This window comes from Megalobrama amblycephala, linkage group LG8 (assembly GCF_018812025.1).
Source record: "Megalobrama amblycephala isolate DHTTF-2021 linkage group LG8, ASM1881202v1, whole genome shotgun sequence".
NCBI lineage: Eukaryota > Metazoa > Chordata > Actinopteri > Cypriniformes > Xenocyprididae > Megalobrama > Megalobrama amblycephala.
Window position 1 is genome coordinate 5369522 of NC_063051.1, and position 8585 is coordinate 5378106.

The window sequence follows — 8585 nt, forward strand, 5'->3', positions numbered from 1 at the left end:
TGGTGAAATTTGTGTCAATACACAGATACAGTTTGAATATCAAGATATTAATTATTTTGCTATAACCCCTCAGCAGATATTGACCAGATGAGGTAATCAGTGAAATCAATCACTTCCGGTGACTTGCACTGGAGTGCCATCCTCTTCTTCTCTCCCCACAGTCAGGCCTCATTGAGGATTCTGCAGAGAGATCAGTCTTTTAATGGGCTATCATTAGCTTCTCTTCATCTGCTCAGTGAAAGCGAAAAGAGGGGGGTGCTGGAACCAGAAAGCTGCAGCAGAAGTGACGACTTGCTTGACCATGAAGGAAAATTAATGGGACATGCATGGGTAATGAGATTACAAAGCTGTAACTCGCTGGCCAGAGAGCAAGATTACCAGGTACGCTGGTTTAGGGGTACATATACAAGCTTGTGCAGCTTTAAACCAGAGAGAAACAAAGCAGGCCATGCACATATGCAATAAGTCCATAGAGGTATGTTCGCAGCGGGTGTCTGTGCTCATTTGATGATCTGCTAGACTCGCTTTCTCTCTCTCTCTGCTGGCAGTATGTTGGGACCGTGACAGGGCAGACTATTGGTCGCAGCTGTCTGGGGTTCTCTGAGGGCCTGTGCCATACGGTCGGCATGAGAACTAGAGTGGCCCGAAGTCCTGTAGGATCATTCTGACCATATTCTGCGTCCATTCTAGCGGTTAAAATCAAGCACAGCCTGCTGTGTGGCTTGTTTCCCCAGGAAGAACCACAGAAAGATCAGATTAGTTGTAAATTGACTTGGATATGGCTCAAAACCTGTTTGAGAATAAAAAGAGTGTTTAATGCAGCATACATAACTCTATAAACCCAAGGGATAGCTCAATGAAAACGGAAAATTCCGTCATCATTTACTCACCATGTCGTTCCAAACCTGCATGATTTTTTTCTTCTGTGGAACACAAAAGATATTTTGAAGACTGGGCTTCAAAACAACATTGACTTTTCATATGGACAATTTTTTTTCTTTTCTTTTTTTTCTAAATATCTTTTGTGTCATACAGGTTTGTAATAACATGAGGGTGAGTAAATGATGACAGAATTTTCATTTTTGGGGGAATTATACCTTCTCATTATTTAATTAATTAATTAAATTGATATTGTTAAAACTAGGGTTGTGTGCCATTCAGAATTTAACTGAAAATGCCCAGTATCGCTGTGGTGCAATAAGTGTAGTTTTAGCTAGAAACGGAAGGTTTATCAAGACAAATAAGTGTAGCTTCTTTCATTGTATAAATGACCCTTTCGAACATTCTTTAATTCCTGAACTGTGGACAGCAACAGGCAAGACCATGTGTACTGACCTAACTTCGAATGTTCCATCATATGTGTTACTATCCATCTTATCAATTATCGCGCTGCACTTCGCTGCAAGCCATTATCCCGTCTGATATTGCAAAAGTGGGGAGAAATAACAGCTGTGCTTTCTTCCGCTATGTGTGTCAGCTGTGTCTGTCACCCAGACCTGTAGGGTGTGTTCAAAAATGAATGAGCTGTGCTTACAGTGTAAATAAGCAGTGGGACGACACCGGAGGATGTTTAGAATGCGAACACCTGCGGTTACTGCTTTGATTGGTTGTATCTGTGCGGCAGATTGCTTCCGATCACTGAGCTGGGCAGGGTGCCCGCTTATCAAATGCAATATTCACATACAAGCATGTTCCTTAAGTTTATAAGATTGATTTTGCGTTGTGCTTTACATGATGCTGGATAATGCAACTGCTGTAGTTCTTTAGCCATATGAAATAGACAAAAAATAAAACAGAAAATTGTCAGTTTTTTTCCCCCACACACATTCTGGTTCAGCAAGGTGGGCGGTCAGGTCTCAAAAATATTGTATTTTCAGCCTCTGTGCCTTCAAGAAGGTTAATAATCCTCTGTTGGAAACTGCTCCAGGACACTGTAAAAAAAAAAAAAAAAAAAAAAAACATTTAAAAAAATATATATATATATTTTAGTTAACTAAACTATTTACCGTTTATGCAATTGAGTTGTCCAATGTATTTCGGTATCACTTTGTAATAACTGCATGCTATGAATCATTAGTTAAGCATTAGTAAATAGTTAATTCATCATTTATAAAGCATTAATAGACATTATAAAGCAGTTTATAAATACAGCTATAAATGCTTTAATCTTCTTTTATAAGCATATAAATAATGAGTTCAATAATTGTATTTTCATGCTTTATTAAAGCTACAATATGTACATTTTTTGCCACAAGAGGTCGCTCATTCAAAACAAAAGCGTAGCTTGATGACGCCTTGATTTCACAGAATCATGGGATGTGCTGTCTTCACGTCTACAGCCGGTGGAAAAGAATCTGGATGGGACTCGGGCAGAAATCATGTTCATGGATGAGATTATTAACATTACTGTTATGTGAAGCAGAGCAGGACCAAGTGCTGTGAGAGCAGAAATTAGGCCGCTGGAGCGATTGATAATGAGAGACAAACACAACACATGTCTTGAGAGCAGCAAAACTTTTATTATGCCGCAGTCGCCGCTTCCGCTTCTTCCAGGGAAAAGCAGCGCTGTTTTATCATATTAGATACATTTGTGTGTTGAAAGTTGTTATAGTGCTACTCTGCGTTCACTTAGCAGCTGCTTTGAGACACTTGTTGCACACTGCAGTAAGCTAGATCAATATTAGGCATGGTAAAACATGGAACTCACTGTAAATCAAGAAAACGAGATTTAAACAATAAGAGTTACTGTGTTTAGATATATAACATGATTCGTTTTCTGTTGATGAACATATCCATCTAAACAGTTGCTCACCTGTCTAATAAATCATAATATAATAAAGTGTCTTTGGTGTTTCCATGGAAACCGAGGGTATGATGTCATTGATAAGTGACGCACGGACACGTCCCGAGTCCTGGTTAAAATTGCTTATTTCTCTGGATTTAAACATTCTTGGAAGCATTTGGTATAATGTATGTACACAAGTCAACAAAATATATAACATTGTTCTAGTGGTTTTTGGATATTTTAATATCCATATTGTGCCTTTAATGATCAATTTATCATTTCTAAATTATTACATTATTTACAAACCAGTTATTTAGGAGATGTCAGTGGTTTATAAGATCATTTAGAAAGTGTAAGTAAATGATTAATTAACTATTTAAACATACATTTATATGTACATTTTACTACTCCCAAAATGGTAAAATAAATAAAAGTGTGAGAGTGTTTTATTGGCTCCCAGCACCCAGTAGCCAGATATGACAGCGCTACTGCAACGTGCATCGCATTCGCCACAGATATGGCCATTGCAAATGAGTTGCTGAGCATCTCTTCAGCTAGCCAATGCACAAACTGCCGCAAATGAAACTGAAAGTTCAGCGTCGCATCCTGAAGCTCAATACACAGTCAAAAGTAGCGAGACTACCTTTGCACAGCATAAGGGCAGTCGTGGCCTAATGGGTAGAGAGTCAGACTGGTAACCTGAAGGTTGCGGGTTCAAGTCTCAATACTGGCAGGAAATGACTGAGATACCTTTGAGCATGGCACCTAACCCCCAATCACTCCCTGGGCGCTACAGCAAAAATACTCTCTACTCCTAATGTGTGTGCACTAACGGGATGGGTTAAATGCAGAGGACAAATTCTGAGTATGGGTTATTATAATCATTCTTCACATGTCACTTTCACTTTTTCACTGATGCTGCTCTCTCTCTCCTATTTCTGGTCTTTGATCTTGAAATTAGCTGATTAATAAAATGCTGATCATATCTGTTGAACGCCGTTAAATTTGCATAGAGCGCTGGAATTGAAGATTGGATTTTTTATTCATTTTGCGGAGACACATATATGTGGCCAAGTGTAAATGGAACAGTTTTTACAAATCGAAGATAGCTATCCTATCAGTAAACTCAAACATGAAGTGACCTGGTGTAAACAGGCTCTAAACTTTAAACAAACAAATAAATAAATAAAGGCATGATACAAAGTTTACATGTCAGTTTTGTGATCTTCATAAAACAAAAAGAAAAAGTTGAAATATGTCAGTTCTAATAAAAATTAAACCCTGGGACATAAAAGTGCCCAAAGTTTAAGAGAAAGCAGAAATGTTTGGAACAAGAAACTTTGGGGTTCAGTCTGACTCATTTATGTCGGATTAATCAGTTACCCACTTGTGCTAGGGAATCAACGTTATCCAAGATAAGTTTCTCGGTTTCATCAGGCTTTTTCTCGGTTGAGGAGATCTTTTTGCATATAGCATTGACAGACATATCAATTGCATTTACTCTTTGGTCCAGGGAAGACGTTATATTGTTGATAACCTCTTCACTCATTCTAGCTATCAGAGCATCTGCACCATTAGCCTAAGCCATGCTAGGCTGCTTTGGTGTCATCTTGTTCAGTATTGTTTGGAGAATTCTTGTGTTACTCCCTGATAATGATCACAAATCAGACAGGGACATGCTCAGATTGTGTATACTGCATCTAGTTTGTGGACTCGCTGAATGCATTCAGCTTAGTCATCTCACTGCTACTGTACACCTTAAAGCGGATCACATGACCCCTCATTTGACTGTTTCTGTTTATCTCATGTACAATTGCTACAGGCTTGGTTGGGTTTATTTTGCCAGGTAATTTAAGAAGACAAGCATTCTCATCCACTGATCTGTAATCAATGTTCTCCGCTTTATTTTTTCCCAATCTGAGACAGTGCTGGCATAGAGGAATCTCTTTTGGGACTGGGAGGATTAAACAGAGAGTGAAAAACCTGGGCCATCAATCACAGTGTCACTCCAACATAGTTTTACGATGGATATATCCCTAAACAAGCACAGTGGCTCGTCTACTTAATTGCATGCCCCAGTGCTGATAGCATGGGAGTAATTGATTGGGGTATATTAGGTTGGCCTAACTTGTGTTCGTACTTGTCTCACAGTCAGTTCCTCGTCTCTCTCCGTGGCCTGGCATGGTCTATTTTCTGCAGTGCATCAATATTTCATTTCTGCCCATTTTTTCTTGGAGAGGATTGTCATCCCGGGAAAGGTTTGGACCTGTTTTTGATTATATTTCCTTTCACCTGTTTCACAGTGAAGATTAAGAAGACTTAGCATGCGTCTCAATCAGCTAGTTCAGTAGTCAGGACACTGATCAGGGAGTCGGCCACATTCATTTACGCGATATACTGATTCACGACCTAGGAAGCTAGGTTGCTCATTGAGACGCAGAGCTTGACTATCAGACAGTGGGAAATACAAATGTACATACACATTTTATTATTTATTTTGTTATAATTATTTTTTCTTTGCAATTAATTTACATATGTTAATTATATTAAATATTTTAATTTACATATTTTTATTTTTATTTTAAAATATTTTGAATACATTTTAAAGTATATTCAACATGCAATATGTATATATTATATATGAGCAATATCACACAAGTAGCCATGCGATATGGCTGTATATCAGCACATCTATGATTCAGCCGTAGGCAATCACAGCGTGCTGATATACACCCATATCCCATGGCTACGAGTGTGATATTGCGTTTATACAACAGTTCGATGGCACAAGAGTGTAAATAAATAAGTACAACAACGGAGTGTCTTTAAAAACCCTCTTTTGTGAGGAATTACTTCCTTCTGCCACGGATTCAAATCTCAAGTCTCAAACGTCACTTTAGAACCAGTAACGAAGGAACGTTAAGTCACTTCTTTGAAACTCACTGTAATATGTAGAGTATTATGAGAGAGATCGGCTTAGTGAGTGTCTTATTGACATCTAGCTGATATTCTTCAGTCCAATCTTATATTCATAATCACAAAATCAGTTGAATGTCTGCTGAGGAAAGCGATGTCTTTGTCTTTGTCCTTTTAACATTTAAGACATTCCCATGACGGTGCTAGAAAATGCATTTGTCAGTTGCGTCTCGTAAGATGTTTAAAGTAAAAACAACGTCCTTGTTTCCTTGTTTAAGACCATTTCAATATAAAAGTCTTTGTGAATGACTGACTCACTCGTAAAGACGCCATCTCATGGCGTATTAATGTAACTTTCACTGAAATCGAAATCACTAATGGACTCTTTCTCAATACCAAAAACTGTTATTTACATAAAATATTATTTATTGAACAATAATATTTAAATTAACAACAGTAGCCGTTATAACAGTATAAGTAAAACAGGAAATAAACACAAGCAAACAGTTCTAGTTAGTACAGGATTTAATTTTTAATTTATATTTTCAATTCACAAATATAAAGTTTTGAAACATAAATATAGCCCTTAAGCCAAATCTATTAGCTCTGGAACAAGTAATAGATTAATAAGACCAAAGACTGCCCTTTTACATATAAATCGCATATCTGAGGTCTAAACAACTATATTCTCACCTAAAAAACCCTTAAAACTACATTCTGTTACAAAATAAAAGTAGTATCTATAAAAAAAATGGTAGGTTTGCCATGACACTTGCTGTGAGAATCCTGACAACGGAGTGATTCAAATGGTGAAACGGTTCCCGTGGCGATACTGGTAGAATATTTCATGACTGGAAAGACCTCTCAGCCAATCCGATTCGAGAATCAGAAAGAACCGTTGTATAAATAAGTATATCTATAATAATTGATTGATTTGTTGCCTCTGTTGAGCTCAAATCTGCTATTAACACGTCACTCTGTTAATTGCAATTGGATGAATCCAGAACATGACAAAGGACAGTACAGTCAATGAGAAACTAGGTCAACATTAGTTTAGCACAATGCAATAATGTTTGCTAATGTTAATTAAGAAAATCGAGCATTTTATAATCTGGAGTATCTTGTTTCGCTGAGAGTGCGAATGGGAGATCTCTGGGTCATAAAAAGTTGAAAAACACTGAGTCAACCTTGCGGCCTCAGAAAGAGAAGAGCTATAATTCATGTGGTTGGGAAGTGTGAAGCAGTGCAGCATATGAGCTCTTGTGATGTGTACTGTAATTCTGAATTAGCTCTGTACTATTTACATGTGTCATCTTTATTTCAACAGGTTAAATCAGCAGTCTTGCACATGCATCCAGATAATCAGACACACTCACACGTCGTCTGCTCACAAGGTTCAGATATGAGACAGCGCAACCGCTGGTGGCCTACTGAGGATACCTCATTATGTAGAATTGAGCTCGGGGTAGCAGAGCTAGCTGCAATAATCCCATGCCTCACTGCTGAGCTCATTCCAGGATAACACTCCTAATGAGCTCACGTCTTCCCCCTGCGCTCACACTGAGATTGCTGGCAGCGTGTGTGCGTGATATGTGTGCCTCTCCATGTTTCATCACAGGATCACAGAGAGAAAGTAGGAGTCAAGGCCCCTAAGTGAACAGCCTCAGTCTCTCGGATACAGTTTCGCTGTGCAATTGACACGCTAACCCAATTGTGCCTCCAGGATACAGAATCAAACGAGGCAGTCAGACACTGGCAGCAATGCAAATATTTAGTCCTCATTTAAATGTACTTTTATAATAGCTAAAGTTAATATTTCAATGACCGTCTGATGTATATTACTCTTAAAAATGGCAAGCTCTGACTGAAATTGCCAGTCTCATGGGCTGGCTTCACACAACTTCCACAAGGTTTTTCTTATGGTTGGCCTATGAAACAAGTTAAAGAAAAGTTACTGGGTTGATGTAATGTGCACTTTTTAGGAGGAACTAAGAACAACACCAGATTTGCCAAAGTTTAGTTTCAGTGCCAGGTCAGTTAGATCAAAATCTTTGAAAGATATTCAAAGTTTTGTTGGAGGCACTTATAGTAAACTTAGCGGTATACGCGATTAACCGGTAGAAATTTGTCAACCGGTAGAGGTTTTGGAGTATCGCCTCAATCGTGGTTATGCTCACATGACTTTGCTCTGCTGCATGGTCATGAAAGCTTATCATTTGCATGCGTTTTTTAGTATTATGGTTAAAACAAGTGATTTTCAACTGTTGAAATCCAATAAGCAGCGAAAGAGAACTTATTTCGCTTTATGCGCACATGAAGCCGCTGCTCATAGAGCCTGTGAGTACTGAACTGAGTTCTTTTTGCCACCTAATTGGGCTTCAACAGTTAAATACACATACTTATGTGTCAAAATGACCCTTTGCAAGTATCCTGCACACAGTCATTTATGTCTTAAGTGAACATAAACGGTTGAGAAAGAAAAAGCATGTGTAACAGTATATTGGATCCGTGCATTCTGTCTTAAAGTGACAGCAACCTAATAAACCTACTGTCATTAATGTTAATCAAACAACAAAAAAGAGAAAATCTCTCAATGCTCTTGACTGAATCACTTTGTCTCTCTTTAATAAGAATAAATGTATCTTTCATTTACACAGTGAAGATATACAGTGTTTTTATACATTTGATTATACAATTTTTGTAGGCTAGTATTTCTTATTTCTAGTGCTTTAAGTTTTTCAGGTAGGTTTATTTTTTTATTCTATTATAGTTTGTTGTAATTAGTTTCATTGTTCTAATTTAATCACTAACTGTTTACTTGTCTTCAGTAAGCTTGAGTTTTTTTTTTTTTTTTTTTACATAGGCAAGTACTAAATTGGTGAAA